Raw genomic sequence first — 13,734 nt, 5'->3', positions numbered from 1 at the left:
CGTTCACCCGCACTATAACAGTTATGCCGGGTTATAGTGCGGGTGAACAGGAGACCGATGTGGGGTCTCGGTCTGCCATACCTACCTGCAGTCCGGAGCCCTGATCCTCCAAAGCTCCCCTCTTCCAGCACTGACTTGCGCTTTGAGGCGGGCCTGCCTGCTGGATTTCAGTATTCATAAGCGCTGGTCACGTGAGCACTCAGTAGGCACGAGTGCTCACATGACCAGCGCTTATGAATGCTGAAATACATGACTGGTGCTTATGAATATTTAAATCTAGCTGATGGGCCCTCCTCAAAGCGCAAGTCAGCGCTGGAAGAGGGGGACCTTTGGAGTATCTGGGCTCCAGACTGCAGATAGGTATAGCAGTCCAAGACCCCCACATCGGTCTCCTATTCACCCATACTATAACCCGTTGTATTGAGTTATAGTGAAGGTGAATGGGTGACCATTTTCCTTTAAATTCCATGATCAGTAGTGATCACGGCATCTAAAGGGATAATGGCGGCCATCAGCATAATCGCTATTGAACACCATTACGGGAGAGGTCCCTGCTGCTGATAGCAGCCAGGACCTGCTGTCTATGAAGCAAACGCAGCCCCTGCACTCACTTTACAGTCAGCATGCTGGTTAGGACATCCTGGTGCCTTAGTACCATGGCACCTGGAGGTATATTTACGTCTGATGTCAAGGGTTTCCTCACTTACAGATGGTAACCCTCCGACTCATTGATGCAGGGGTTAGTGACCCGATGCTAGTCATATTGTTCACTCTGGCTTCATATGTTTTAAAAATAGTTTTTTAGAGTGTAGAGAATGTCAGAGATGAGTGGTGCTGGGTTCACAATGTCTCAAGACCGCAACACCTCTATCCTCTATCCTCATTAACTGGCTAGCATCTGCTCTGTGTCTATAGTTCGTATATGCACCATCAGTGAGTCTAATTAGAGCCTATCAGCCCCAGGCTATGCCTCTCTGTCACACCACACCCCCTCCATTCATGTCTATGGAAGGGGGAGTGATGGCCGCCATGCCCTCTCCCGTAGACATGAATAAAGGGGGCGTGGTGTTACGATTGGGCATGGCGTGACATCACGTCTCCAGTCCCGTAAACACAGAGGTTTCCGAGACTGAAGCAGAAGCCCGGCACAGAATGATGGGTGCTGAACTCAGATCGCGGGAGGTCCCAGCGGCGGGCCCCCCGCAATCAGTCATCTTATCCCCTATCCTTTGGATAGCGATAAGATATCTATGGCCATAATACCCTTTAAAAATGTTAAATACTGAGTCTAAGAGACAATCTAAAAAAACATTGAATAGGAGTCCAAAAGAATGCCTTCTAAACTGTTAAACTTGTAACCACAGCCATAGATCAAGTGATAAGGATTTTGTAGACATAAAACAATTTCCTGAACAATGTTTTAAAGAAATCTATTGCCTTACATTGTACGCTCCATCTTTTTTTTCTGATGTCATTTAGGTTTAGTATTCACTTTATCTTCGCGGGTTGAATCTTCTCAACAAGATTTTCATCTCTTTTTAAATTAGGTGGCTTATTTCTCAAATCTACCTTTCACATCCTTAACTCCAGACCGTTCCACTGCTGCTTTTGAGAATATATTGAAAAGGACTGAAAATCTGTTATAAATCCATAGAGGACATGGCCAGCCTGGCTAAAGCCTTCAGTTCTATTTCATCTCAACTGTAGCCAACAGAATGGCAGACAAGTCATTGTAGCTTATATTATATCTCTCCCCCAAACTTATGGGGTTGGTTGGGTCTGACTCGTCATCAATAATGAATGAGATCATTGAGTTCTGCTCAAAGCTGAAATCTCGAAAACCAAATATAGTTTTAGTATAATAAATATTCCATGTAGGATTAACACAAATAACATGACCCTGATTTCCCTATTATTATGTGCATTTCTAAGTAATAGCTATCTGTAATTTGAGCAGAAAAACCAAAGACATCCAGAGCTTAATGTTTTAACTCAAGAGCTCAGGTTTTCTTAGGCCATGTTTACATGGCAGAATTTCTGTGCAGAAGAATTGATTTCAATAGAATTCCGCTGCACCGTTCACACAGCAAAATTTCTGCACCAGATGTGATTCCAGTGTCTGCAGAAAGAATAGGCATGTCTAATTTTTCTGCGGATTCTGCAAGAAAATGCATTTCTGTCTATAAGACAGCGCATTTCCAAGCAGCCCTAGCGCCGGCATGTTCTGGAATGAATGTGCAGAGATTTTCCATGCGGACATTCCACCGTGTGAACATAGCTTAACCTTTTGGGGACGGAGAGCGTACCTGTACGCCCTCTACCTACTCCCTGTCTATAATGCAGGGCCACGCCGTGGCTTCGCGTCATAGCGGGTCGGGCCCGGTACCTAGCAACGGTTGGGACCCGTGGCTAATAGCGTGCGGAACTGATCATGGTACCGTGAGCTATTAACCCTTTAGACGTAGCGTTCCAAGTTGAAAGGGGTCTGTTCAGGATAGTCACGGCGAAATTGCGGCATTTAACCCCTTCCCTAATAAAAGTTGGAGTCACTCCCCTTTTACCATAAAAAAAAAAATAATGAACATATGTGATACCGTTGCATGCAGAAATGTCTAAATTATAAAAATCTATCATTAATTAAACCGCACAGTCAATGGTGTACGTGCAAAAAAATTCCAAAGTTCAAAATAGAGTATTTTTGGTCACTTTTTCTATCATGAAAAAAATGAATAAAAAGCGATCAAAAAGTCAGATCAATACAAAAACTAAAAACTTCAGATCATGGCGCAAAAAATGAGCCCTCATACCGCCCCGTACGCGGAAAAAACGCGGTATAGGGGTCAGAAGAGGACAATTTTAAACATATACATTTTCCTGCATGTAGTTATGATTTTTTCCAGAAGTACGACAAAATCAAACCGATATAAGTAGGGTATCATTTTAACCGTATGGACCTACAGAATAATGATAAGGTGTCATTTTTACCGCAACATGTACTGCGTCAAAACGTAAGCCCCCAAAAGTTACAAAATTGCATTTTTTCTTCAATTTTGTAATTTTTTTCCCGTTTTGCCGTAGATTTTTGGGTAAAATGACTGATGTCATTACAAAGTAGAATTGGTGGTGCAAGAAATAAGCCATAAAATGGATTTTTAGGTGCAAAATTGAAATGGTTCTATTTTTAAAAGGTAAGGAGGGAAAAATGATTTTGCAAAAACGTGTGCAAAAATGGAAAAACCCTCCGTCCCCAAGGGGTTAAAGGGGTACTCCGCTGCTCAGTGTTTGGAACAAACTGTTCTGAACGCTGGAGCCGATGCCGTATGCTCGTGATCTCATAGCCCCGCCCCCTCATGGCATCACAACCCACCCACTCAATGTAAGTCCATAGACTTGCATTGAGGGGGCGGGGTGTGACATCATGAGGGGGCGGGACTATGATGTCACACTGAGCAGCGGAGTATCCCTTTAATGTAGAGTTCCAAATACCCTTCCTAGATGTAATGACTAGTGAGTGTGGGCCCATTGTGCTACCTAACTGGTTTGGCTTTGGGGCACTTCTAAAAGCATCGTCTGAGTGGTCATACTTTATGAGAATCTGGAATTTGCTGCAGTGGGCCACCAGTTTACCTTCTCTAAGAATGCTCCAGAATGCTCCAGAGAGCAAGTGATGGCTGGCCAAGAAAAACAGTACAAGACACCAAGGGGTCAAGAGAGACAGATTAGTCTGGCACTAACCGAGTTCTGGACTGACAAACAGCAAGCAGGTCAAGCAGTACACGTCCATGGGTCAGAAATATGCCAAGGTCAGAAACAGAAAATTCAGTGGAATACAAGGCAGTAGCAAGGGTGAGGTCAAGAAGGCAAGCCGGAGACATATACTTTAATGTGAGATTTATTTCATAAGAGCTCTAAAATATTAGGAGACCTATTGCTCCTGCAGATTGGTAAAAATGGAGCTGTCTGAAATAGAAAATAATTTGTGGTACTGGGTGGGGACAGATTTTGGGTGAACGGGGGCAGGAGGAGAAAAGGACCACATGGATAGAAGGAAACCCGGCAACTGTAAAACAATAGTGTTAAAATAGAAATTGACAAATGAATACTCAATGTAAAGAATATGTTATAAAACTGCATTATGACTAATTTCCCAATGTGGTGTAATCATTACAATTGCTGCCTTTACAATTAGGACTAATGTCAAAAGGACTTAATAAAAAAAATTGTTTTATTATTTTATGGATTTTTCCAGTTTGCCAAATGGTTGTCCATTAACTATAAGGACATATTAGTCCTTCTAAAGACCTCACCCCTCTCTAACAGGCTAAGATAAAACTTACATTTTAATCCTTCATAAGTAAAATTCACATATTAACTTATAATGGCATGCTTGGGCAAAAAGCCACAAATGTCTGGCCTCCGAGAACTATTAACTTGAAATGATCCTTCATTTTGGAGAGCAACTTTTCATAAAATATCAGGGACTGATTACCTAATTTTATTTTATTTTTATTTAATGGGCTTTTCACTCCCAAATATCCAAGTGAATGGCAGAAAAGGGGGTACAGGGAATGGGCTAAACCAAGGCCCCCAATGTTACATGCTAATCCCAAAGGAAAAAGCAGGGCTCCATCACTTTCCAAAAAGGCTTGACAATGGCCACATGGAGGAGCAGAAAAGTTGCTTAACATAAAACAAAAATCAAATATTTTTAGGAAGTTCTGGGCAGCTGCATCATCCCTTCAGCATTGTTCCATAAAAAGATGTAATCCTGACGCTAATGTCACCTGTTCGCCTAGTCCAATCTATACATCTTAATAAAATGGGAGTGGTTGGTGATATTAACTTCCTGTTTGTGGCACATTAGTATATTTGAGGGGGGAAACTTTTCAAGATGGGTGGTGACCATGGTGGCCATTTTGAAGTTGGGCATTTTAAATCCAACTTTAGTTTTTTCAATAGGAAGAGGGTCATGTGACACATCAAACTTATTGGGAATTTCACAAGAAAAACAATGATGTGCTTGGTTTTAACGTAACTTTGTTCTTTCATGAGTTATTTACAAGTTTCTGACCACTTATAAAATGTGTTCAATGTGCTGCCCATTGTGTTGGATTGTCAATGCAACCCTCTTCTCCCACTCTTCACACACTGATAGCAACACCGCAGGAGAAATGCTAGCACAGGCTTCCAGTATCCATAGTTTCAGGTGCTGCACATCTCGTATCTTCACAGCATAGACAATTGCCTTCAGATGATCCCAAAGATAAAAGTCTAAGGGGGTCAGATCTGGAGACCTTGGGGGCCATTCAACTGGCCCACGACGACCATTTCACTTTCCAGGAAACTGTTCATCTGTGAATGCTCGGACCTGACACCCATAATGTGGTGGTGCACCATCTTGATGGAAAAACTCAGGGAACGTACCTGCTTCAGTGCATAAAAAGGGAAATACATCATCATGCAGCAATTTCACATATCCAGTGGCCTTGAGGTTTCCATTGATGAAGAATGGCCCCACTATCTTTGTACCCCATATACCATACCATCAATTTTTGTGTTCCAACAGTCTTGGAGGGATCTATCCAATGTGGGTTAGTGTCAGACCAATAGCGGTGGTTTTGTTTGTTAACTTCACCATTCACATAAAAGTTTGCCTAATCACTGAACAAAATCTTCCGTGTAAACTGAGGGTCCTGTTACATAGTTACATAGTTAGTACGGTTGAAAAAAGACATACGTCCATCAAGTTCAACCAGGGAATTGAAGGGTAGGGGTGTGGCGCAATATTGGGGAAGGGATGGGATTTTATATTTCTTCATAAGCATTAATGTTATTTTGTTCCAGGAATGTATCTAACCCTGTTTTAAAGCTGTAAAATTTTCCTGCTGTGACCAGTTCCTGAGGTAGACTGTTCCATAAGTTCACAGTTCTTATGGTAAAGAAGGCGTGTCACAATTTTTGTTTTGCCCATTCTGCAGCACCTGAAACCTCGGATACTGGAAGCCTGTGCTAGCATTTCTCCTGCGGTGTTGCTACCAGTGTGTGAAGAGTGGGAGAAGAGGGTTGCATTGACAATCCAACACAATGGGCAGCACATGGAATACATTTTAAACTTGTAAATAACTCATGAAAGAATAACATTGCATTAAAACCAAGCACATCATTGTTTTTCTTGTGACATTCCCAATAAGTTTGATGTGTCACATGACCCTCTTCCCATTGAAAAAACAAAAGTTGGATTCAAAATGGCCGACTTCAAAATGGCCGCCATGGTTACCACCCATCTAGAAAAGTTTCCCCCCTCACATATAAAATAAACCATATACATTTTTATTTTTTTATTTTTAATCTGCATGCTGCCTGCATTAAAAAAATGCTGCTCCCTGTCTCTTCCTGGTGCCAGGGGACAATATGTCATAGAGGAGCTCAGCAAATCGCTGAAAATGTGATGTTTTGACCCTTATCCATGGCCTTCTTCCTGGTTTTGGGGCTCAATACATCACAATGCTGCATATTAAATCACTGGGGTGAGGTGGAATCGCAGAGGGAATTGCTGAACTGCACTACAATGCATCAATCCCTGGATCCAGGAAAATCAGAGCACCAGAAGCTGGGAGAGGTGAAACCATGAAACCGAAGGCAGCGGTGGAGTGCAAGAGGTAAGTAAAGCTTTGTTTTCTATCCTGCAGGCAGCCTAGGTATTTTATGTTTTTGTTTTTTTTAACTGGATAACCCCTTTAAATCAATATTGCTCTCATAAACTACTTGCCAGCCTCTTATTTGGTATCTTATTTGGTGTAGCCTTTCACCTGGTCACCAACTGTGCAAAGTCAAGGAGAATCAAAAGGACCGAAAGAACATTAACCACTTAAGTTTTTTCCTCCTCGCCTTCAAAAAAATCCTAACTCTTTTATATTTTCATCCACAGACTAGTATGAGGGCTTGTTCTTTGCGCGATCAGTTGTCCGTTGTAATGCCATCACTCATTTTACCATAAAATGTATGGCACAACCCAAAAAATACTATTTGTGTGGGGAAATTAGAAAGAAAACCGCAATTTTGCTAATTTTGGAAGGTTTCGTTTTCACGCTGTACAATTTACGGTAAAAATGACATGTGTTCTTTATTATTTGGGTCAATATGATTAAAATGATATGTATTATAACATACTTTTCTATTACTGTTGCGCTGAAAAAAAAAAGCAAACTTTTTAACCAAATTAGTACGTTTAAAATCTCCCTATTTTGAAGACCTATAACTTTTTCATTTTTCCGTATAAGCGGTGGTATGAGGGCTCATTTTTTGCGCCGTGATCTGTACTTTTTATTGATACCATATGTGCTTATTTAAAACTTTTAATCCATTTTTTATAATTTTTTTGGGGAATAAAATGTTATAAAAAAGCAGCTATTTTGGACTTTTTTTTTTTTACGTTCACGCCGTTCACCATACGGTATCATTAACATTTTATTTTAATAGTTAAGATATTTACGCATGCTGTGATACCAAATATGTATTTAAAATATTTTTTTAACACTTTTTGGGGGTGAAATAGGGAAAATGGGACAATTAAAATTTTTATTGGGGGAGGGGGTTTTTCACATTTTTTGTACTTCATTTTTTAATTTTTTTTTACTTTTATTTTTACACTTTAATAGTCCCCATAGGGGACTATTTATAGCAATCATTAGATTGCTAATACTGTTCAGTGCTATGATTAGGACATAGCACTGATCAGTGTTATCTGTCATCTTCTGCTCTGGTCTGCGGGAAGGTAGATCAGAGCAGAAGATGCCGGGAAGGCAGCGGAGGCAGGTGAGGGGACCTCTGGCTGCCATGCTGGATGATCGGATCGCTGCGGCAGCGCTGCGGGTGATCCGATCTTCCATTTTAGTGACCGCGATGCTGTATTGATCACGGCATCTGAGGGGTTAATGGCGGACATCTGCGGGATCGCGGATGTCCGCCATTACGGGCGTGTCCCTGGCTGCGATCAGCAGACGAGACCTGCCGCGCGTGATCCGGGCATCGCTCCGATGCTCGCGGTTACTGCTTAGGACGTAAATGTACGTCTTGGAGCATTAAGTACCGGCTCACCAAGACGTACATTTATGTCCTGCGTCCTTAAAGGGGTACTCTTATGTCACGACCACAGTGCTCTTTGCTGACCTCTGCTGTCCATTTTAGGAGCTGTCCAGAGCAGGTGAAAATCCCCATAGCAAACATATGCTGCTCTGGACAGTTCCTAAAATGGACAGCAGAGGTCAGCAGAGAGCACTGTGGTCGTGACATAAGAGAAATCCAAAAAGAAAAATATTTCCTCTATAGTATACAGCCCCTATATATTACTGGAAGTATTAAGATTTTTTAATAGAAGTAATTTACAAATCTGTTTAACTTTCTGGCACCAGTTGATAAAAAAAAAAAAAAAATGCACGGGAGTACCCCATTAAGGGGTTAAACAATTCTCTTTTTGCTATGTACCCATAAAAAAAAACGGCAAAGTGGGCAAGGTTTTTGGCTTGAGAAAAGTCATGTTGCTTAACCCCTTAAGGACCAAGGACGTACCGGTACGTCCTTCGTCCTGCTCTTCTGATATAACGCGGGGTTACACAGTAACCCCGCGTCATATCATGGCGGGCCCGGCGTCATAGTGAAGCCGGGACCCGCCTCTAATAGCGCGCAGTGCCGATCGCGGCGCCGCGCGCTATTAACCCTTTAGCCGCGCGCTCAAAGCTGAGCCGCGCGGCTAAAAGTGAAAGTTCCCGGCTAGCTCAGTCGGGCTGTTCGGGATAGCCGCGGCTAATCGCGGCATCCCGAACAGCTGACAGGACAGCGGGAGGGCCCCTTCCTGCCTCCTCACTGTCCGATCGCCGAATGACTGCTCAGTGCCTGAGATCCAGGCATGAGCAGTCATCCGGCAGAATCGTTGATCACTGGTTACTTATGAGAAACCAGTGATCAACATAGAAGATCAGTGTGTGCAGTGTTATAGGTCCCTACGGGACCTATAACACTGCAAAAAAAAAAGTGAAAAAAAAAGTGAATAAAGATCATTTAACTCCTCCCCTATTAAAAGTTTGAATCACCCCCCTTTTCCAATAAAAAAAAAAAAACACAGTGTAAATAAAAATAAAAATAAACATATGTGGTATCACCGCGTGCGGAAATGTCCGAATTATAAAAATATATCATTAATTAAATCGCTCGGTCAATGGCGTGCGCGCAAAAAAATTCCAAAGTCCAAAATAGTGCATTTTTGGTCACTTTTTATATCATTTAAAAATGAATAAAAAGTGATCAATAAGTCCTATCAATGCAAAAATGGTACCGTTAAAAACTTCAGATCACGGTGCAAAAAATGAGCCCTCATACCGCCCCATACACGGAAAAATAAAAAAGTTATAGGGGTCAGAAGATGACAATTTTAAACGGATTAATTTTCCTGCATGTAGTTATGATTTTTTCCAGAAGTCCGACAAAATCAAACCTATATAAGTAGGGTATCATTTTAATCGTATGGACCTACAGAATACATATCAGGTGTCATTTTTACCGAAAAATGTACTACGTAGAAACGGAAGCCCCCAAAAGTTACAAAACAGCGTTTTTTTTTCAATTTTGTCGCGCAATGATTTTTTTTCCCGCTTCACCATAGATTTTTGGGCAAAATGACTGACGTCATTACAAAGTAGAATTGGTGGCGCAAAAAATAAGCCATCATATGGATTTTTAGGTGTAAATTTGAAAGAGTTATGATTTTTTAAAGGCAAGGAGCAAAAAACGAAAATGCAAAAACGGAAAAACCTCCGGTCCTTAAGGGGTTAAACATTGTCTAGCTATATGTATAGAATTTTTTTTATATATATATTGGTTCGACTCTTGGATATATACCTTATCTGAGCTAAATGAGACATGCAATCATACAATGCATTCTTACCTAAAAGGGGTACTCTGCCCCTGGACATCTTATCCCCTATCCAAAGGTTAGGGGATAAGACGTCTGATTGTGGGGATCCCAGCTCTCTGTGCACGTACCCGGCGTTCTGATCATTATGTTCAGAATGGTGGGTTTGGGCGGCTGTCACGCCCCCTCCCCTCCCATAGACATGAATGGAGGGGGCGTGGCGTGACAACACAACCACAGCGGCCACAGCCGGTGCGTGCACGGAGATAAGGGATAAGATGTCTACGGGCTGAGTACCCCTTTAACGCTTATCTTCTGCCTCCGCCGGAAATAAACATGGTTTAGAAATTGTATTGCCACATGTTCTGCAAAAAACACTAAGAAAAACTAAAACATAAGCTCTTTGGTTAGGGACGCAGAGCACGGAAGGATTTGGATCATGTTGTGACGTGGACACCACTGAAGAAGATTTACGTGCTTTATTTCCAATATGGTCTTACCAGTTATTTTGCTGAATGATCTAAAGCATCATTTAACTAAATGTAATACAAAGCATGAGCAGCATAAATCAATTTGTATTTCTACAGTGGCGGCTGTTCCTTGGCAACCTACAGCAATACAATGGCATTAATACCGACAATTTATGCAAAGATTCTCAGGTAATTTATTGCAGCAAAACCCGTAGTCAAAAGTATGAGAAAACATTCAAAAGAAAACAGCACTTCTGCACTGTTTTATTGTTTCCCGGGTCACAAATCCTCTATGTATAATTGAAAGAAAACTAATTTTTTTCAGTGGTTGCAGAGAGATCTATCAACCTTGATTTATAGATGGCCATTAATCTAAGGAAAGGTGATGCCACCTAAGATGGGGAGCCGACCAGAGAGGAGAATATTATAGAAACAAATATAAAACAGGGATTAGGAGCAAACACAATAAACACGTATACAGTAAAAACACAGTCAATTATGATATACAGGTAATATACTATAATATAGCATCCCAGTATGTTTTTCCTATAAAATTCTTAGCCTTATTTAATTAAGGTTATTCTTATTAAAGAGGCTTATGGGTGCTCTGGTGCTTTTGAATGGTGAAGGCCCAGCTCAATATGTACAGGGAACCAGCTATCCTTAAAGGGTTACTCTGTTGGAAAACAAACGTTGTCTGCCAGCAAGTTATATAGATTTGTAAATGATGTCTATTAAGAAATCTTAATTCTTCCAGTACTTATCAGCTGCTGTATGCTCCACAGGAAGTTGTGTAGTTCTTTCCAGTCTGACCACAGTGCTCTCTGTTGACACCTCTGTCCATGTCAGGAACTGTCCAGAATATAAGCAAATCCCAATAGTGAACTTCTCCTGCTCTGGACAGGTCCTGCCACTGACAGAGGCGGCAGCAAAGAGCACTGTAATCAGACTGGAAAGAGCTACACAACTTCCTGTGGAGCATACAGCAGCTGATAAGTACTGGAAGGATTAAAGGACAATGGTCACCCATTCACTAAACCCAATAGTGCTTGGGTTATAGTGCGGGTGAACGGGAGACCAATGTGGGTTCCTGACACACACACACATATATGTATTTAACCCCTTAAGGACCAAGGACATACAGGTACGTCCTTGGTCCTGCTCCCGTGATATAACGCGGGGTTACACTGTAACCCCGCATCATATCACGGCGGGCCCGGCGTCATAGTGAAGTCGGGACCCGCCGCCAATAGCGCGCAGCGCCGATCGCGGCGCCACGCGCTATTAACCCTTTAGCCACGCGGCTAAAAGCGAAAGTAAAAAGTGCCGGTTAACTCAGTGGGCTGTTCGAGATAGCCGTGGCGAAATCGCGGCATCCCGAACAGCTTACAGGACAACGGGAGGGTCTCCTACCTTGCCTCCTCGCTGTCCGATCGCCGAATGACTGCTCAGTGCCTGAGATCCAGGCATGAGCAGTCAAGCGGCAGAATCATCGATCACTGGTTTCCTATGAGAAACCAGTGATCAATGATGAAGATCAGTGTGTGCAGTGTTATAGGTCCCTATGGGATAACAATGATCAGTGTGTGCAGTGTTATAGGTCCCTATGGGAGCTATAACACTCCAAAAAAAAGTGGGAAAAAAAAGTGAATGAATATCATTTAACCACTCCCCTATTAAAAGTTTGAATCACCCCCCTTTTCCCATAAAAAAAAAACACAGTGTAAATAAAAATAAAAATAAACATAAATGGTATCACCGCGTGCGGAAATGTCCGAATTGTAAAAATATATTCTTAATGAAACCGCTTGGTCAATGGCGTACGCGCAAAAAAATTCCAAAGTCCAAAACAGTGCATTTTTGGTCACTTTTTATATCATTTAAAAATGAATAAAAAGCGATCAATAAGTCCTATCAATGCAAAATTTACCGAAAAATGTACTACGTAGAAACGGAAGCCCCCAGAAGTTACAAAACGGCATTTTTTTTTTAAAATTTTGTCGCACAATGATTTTTTTTTCTGTTTCACCATAGATTTTTGGGCAAAATGACTGAAGTAGAATTGGTGGCCCAAAAAATAAGCAATCATATGGATTTTTAGGTGCAAAATTGAAAGAGTTATGATTTTTTAAAGGCAAGGAGCAAAAAACGAAAATGCAAAAACGGAAAACCCCCCCGGTCCTTAAGGGGTTAAGATGTTTGTTTACGTATTTTATGCATTTTATATTTAATACCATTCTCTGTTATACCTACGTATAAGATCTGCATAGAGATGTTTTTAATATCACTCACCTGTACTTGGATGGCAAATGTACATCCCCCAATACGATTGTTATGCACTTTATGAATGTTTACATATTTTTTAATAGTTTGTTATTAAGATTGATTTTATTCACCCTCTATATATATCTTGATGTGATCATTATTGTTTGGCTTGAGAATGGTGTTGTGAGAACACCGAAACGTCGCTCCCGTTTGCTCTTGAAATAAAGTACCTTTTTTGATTTTTTGCTACTACTGAGGGCTGCAGCCATCCTTTACTTTATATATATATATATATATATATATATATATATACCTGCAGTCCGGCGCCCGGTCCCTCTGAAGATCCTCTTCTGTCTTCGGAGAATTGCATGCTGGAGGCAGGCCTGCTGGCTGGATTTGAATATTCATTGTGCTGATAATGTGAGCACTCAGTAGCCACAGGTGCTCACGTCACCAGCGCTCATGAATATTCAAATCAAACCGGTACGTATATGAGCCAGGGACCCCACATTGGTCTCCTGTTCACCCGCACTATAACCCGGTGTATTGGGTTTAGTGTGGGTGAACGGGTGACCATTTTCCTTTAAGATTTTTATATAGACCTAATTTACAAATCTGTTTAACTTTTTGGCACTAGTTGATTTGAAGATATTTTTTTTTCCACCAGAGTACCCCTAAAATATTAGATTATTCACAGGACCTTTATCGCTCTAAAATAAAATAAAAAACAAACTTGGATCTAGAGAAAAAACTAATTGTAGTTCCCCATTACCCTTATGTTTTTCATGCAAAGGGAGCCATGACAAGTATAATGGATTACAACAAAGTCAGGCTCTTTGTTGTTACTTCTATCACTCTTTTTGCTTTCCATCCAAATACTCATAAACAGGGATTATTGTTTTTTGTGTGACCAATTGTTCTTACTGATGACACCTTTCATTTTACCATAAAATGCATGACGCAATGAAAAAAGTATTATGTGTGGAGAGAAATTAAAAATAAAAATGCAATTTTGCTACTTTTTTGTTGTTGTTGTTGTGTACTTTACAGTAAAATTGACATGTTATCTTTATTCTGTGGGTCAATTTGATT

At 41.1% G+C, this 13,734-nt stretch overlaps 1 protein-coding gene across 6 annotated transcripts in view; it reads left to right on the top strand.

The window, feature by feature from the left end:
- CSMD3 (CUB and Sushi multiple domains 3) overlaps positions 1-13,734 on the top strand; it is a 1,342,864-nt gene that overhangs the window by 1,218,622 nt on the left and 110,508 nt on the right. The gene's annotated exons all lie outside the window — the stretch shown is intronic.

This window comes from Hyla sarda, chromosome 5 (assembly GCF_029499605.1).
Source record: "Hyla sarda isolate aHylSar1 chromosome 5, aHylSar1.hap1, whole genome shotgun sequence".
Lineage (NCBI taxonomy): Eukaryota > Metazoa > Chordata > Amphibia > Anura > Hylidae > Hyla > Hyla sarda.
Note: the sequence above shows the minus strand (reverse complement) of the source record. Positions and strands in the feature narration are given on the sequence as shown.